Genomic DNA, 2,980 nt, shown 5'->3' on the forward strand with positions numbered 1-2,980 from the left:
CTGGTCCCCAGCAGGCAGGCTTCAGTGTCCCTGTCCCCGTCCCCATCTTTGCCAGTGCAAAAGTTGTGGGTTCCTTATAACCATCTTTGCCAGTGCAAAAGTTGTGGGTTCCTTACAGAGAACCGCGAGGCCAGGATGGTTCGCTTACAATTTGCTCAAGCAGATTCTACACTGGCATCAAGGCGTAGCCAGGCCCGGAAAGCTGGACACAACCATGTTGTCCACTCACCAGCTTTCCAACACAGCGGTACACTGGATGCTTTCCTAAACTATCCTGTGGGTTTAAACTTTTAGAAAGTTTAGTTTGCTTTTCTACGGACTAAAGACCATTGAGGATTGAAAGCACTCCACCTCTGCATTCTGAGTGCAGCTTCAGAATGCAGTTCTTCCCGGTTCAGAGTCAGGTCAGGTCTGTCCAGATGGTATCTTCTATCCTGATAGCTATCTTGGAGTCTGTCTGCTGGCGTTCACCAGTACGGTAGCAGGAACTGGAGGCCAGCCCTCCATCGGCTGTTGGAGGTCCACGGCTAAGTGTCCACAAGGAATATTCTCAACCTACCCAAAAGCTTCCCTCATCCCAACCGGACAGATGGCACAGAGTCTCAGAAAAGCCAACTGTTGCCCAGGCTGACCTTGGACTTGGTAGGTAGCCAACAACGGTCTGAAGCTCTCAACCCTCCTATTTTCCAAGTGCTGGGGTTGTGGATGTTTTGGTGTGTGTTTGGTTTTGGTTTTTCAAGGGAGGGTCTCGCTCTAGCCCAGGCTGACCTGGAATTCACCACATAGTCTCAGGCTCACCTCGAAATTACGGTGATCCTCCTCCTACCCCTACCTCCTGAGTGCTGGGATTAAAGGCACATGCCACCATGCCAGGCTGATTATGGGTGTTGTATGCCAACAAATTCTTCAAAAATACAAGTCATCTCAGAATCTGGGTTTTTTTACGTTCTCTTCTAAAAAGCTGGGCTTATTCACACCGACCATTTCTGATGCTCCTGTCTCCTAGCTGTCCAGGTCTATGTCAGTCTATGAAGATTCACGCCTCCCACAACCGTCTAGTTCTGTGCACGGCACACCCCGCTTGACTTCGCTCCACTCATTCCCACATCCTGCGCGGACCCTCTCTGGGCCACCAGATGGCCTCAGGCCCACCAGTCAGAACTTCCCTGCTGAGCGCTCCTTGGAAAGGTGGGTTCGAGGCTCCAGGCTTCAAGTATTCCCCTCCCCCTCCTGGCACCCCAGCGCTGCGAGGTGTGCTGAGCTCCTCAGTCCAGGATCTGGACGAGACCTCACTTAACTCCATCTGCTCCATTAAGCTGCCTCCTGTGTCTCACCTCAGATGCGCCGAACCTAACTGTCCTAACCAAGGCTCACCTACAAGAAAAGCTGCTGGAGAGAGGCCTCCTACATAGGACTTAGACAACCCGCATAAAAGCCTCAAGCAGGGCTGGAGAGATGGCTTAGCAGTTAAGGCACCTGCTTGCAAAGCCTAAGGACACAGGCTTGGTTCCCCAGGACCCAAGTAAGCCAGATGCACAAGATGGCACATGTGTCTGCAGTTCATTTGCAGTGACTGGAGGGAGGCCTTGGTGTGCCTTTTGTCTCAAATTAAAAACTGGGACGCTTCCCTACAAAGCCTAAGGACACAGGTCCAATTCCCCAGTACCCATGTAAGTCAGATACACAGAGTGGAGTTTGTAGTGGCTAGAGGCCCTGCTGTGCCCATTTCTGTGTGTGTGTGTGGCTGTCTGTCTATCTTCCCACCCTCTCTAACAGTACATAGTACTCTAAGATTAAAGGTGTAGGGGAATGGCTATCAAGGCCAGCCTGAGATTATACGGTGTTCCTGATTAAGACCCTACATCAGAAGAAGAAAAAGCCGGGCATGGTGGCACACGCCTTTCATCCCAGCACTTGGGAGGCAGAGGTAGGAGGATCGCCGTGAGTTCAAGGCTACCTTGAGACTCCATAGTGAATTCCAGGTCAGCCTGAGCTAGAGTGAGACCTTACCTCGAAAAACCAAAAAATAAGAAGAAGAAAACGCTACAAATTGGGGGGGGGGGGAGTAACTTTATTAGGTTGATAATAATTAGAAACAAGTTCAATACGAGTCCTTTTACAGGATGTGTTCAAAGGCCGCATCTAAGGTTTTAGCTGGTGTAGCAGACAGCCTCACATTGCTGGAATGAACCTCCAAAGCAGACACAGTTTATGTATGGGAGGAATGGCATTTATTTGAAGTTTACCACTCCAGGGGAAGTTCCATAATGGCAGGGTTTGGCCCTCTTTTGTTTTTTTGTTGTTGTTGTTGTTGTTTTTGTTTTTTTGTTGTTGTTGTTTTTTTTACAGGACCAAGCAGAGAGAAATGCCCCCATGAACAAAACCAATAGCCAAACACCAGCACCCTAACCACAGAGCACCCAAACAGAATAGCTCGGGCTGCAATTCAGGTCCGCCCTCAGTGATGCCTCCCTTCAGCGAGGTATCCAAGAAGCTTTACTAAAACTCCTAAATATACTGGCAGGGCAGGGGGTCGTTTGTTCACACTACCACAACTGGTCCCTGAATAGCTCCAGATATTCCCAAATTTGTGTCATTAGCATTCAAATTCTTCACATACTGATCTTTTTCTTTTTAATTTTTGTTTATTTATTTGACAGTGACAGAGACAGAAGGAGGCAGATAGAAAGAATGGGCGCACCAGGGCCTCCAGCCACTGCAGACTAACTCCAGACGCATGCACCCCCTTGTGCATCTGGCTCACGTGGGTCCTGGAGAATCGAGCCTCGAACCAGGGTCCTTAGGCTTCACAGGCAAATGCTTAACCGCTGAGCCATCTCTCCAGCCTCCCCGTACTGATCATTTTAAAATTTATTTCAATGTTATTTTTCATACATTGTGTCTACTGAATTTGTGTTTCAGATAAAGTAAAAAAAAAAAAAAAAATCTAAGGATTTCAAGACAAATTTTTAGATGAAAG

Source organism: Jaculus jaculus, chromosome 21 (assembly GCF_020740685.1).
Source record: "Jaculus jaculus isolate mJacJac1 chromosome 21, mJacJac1.mat.Y.cur, whole genome shotgun sequence".
Taxonomy (NCBI): domain Eukaryota; kingdom Metazoa; phylum Chordata; class Mammalia; order Rodentia; family Dipodidae; genus Jaculus; species Jaculus jaculus.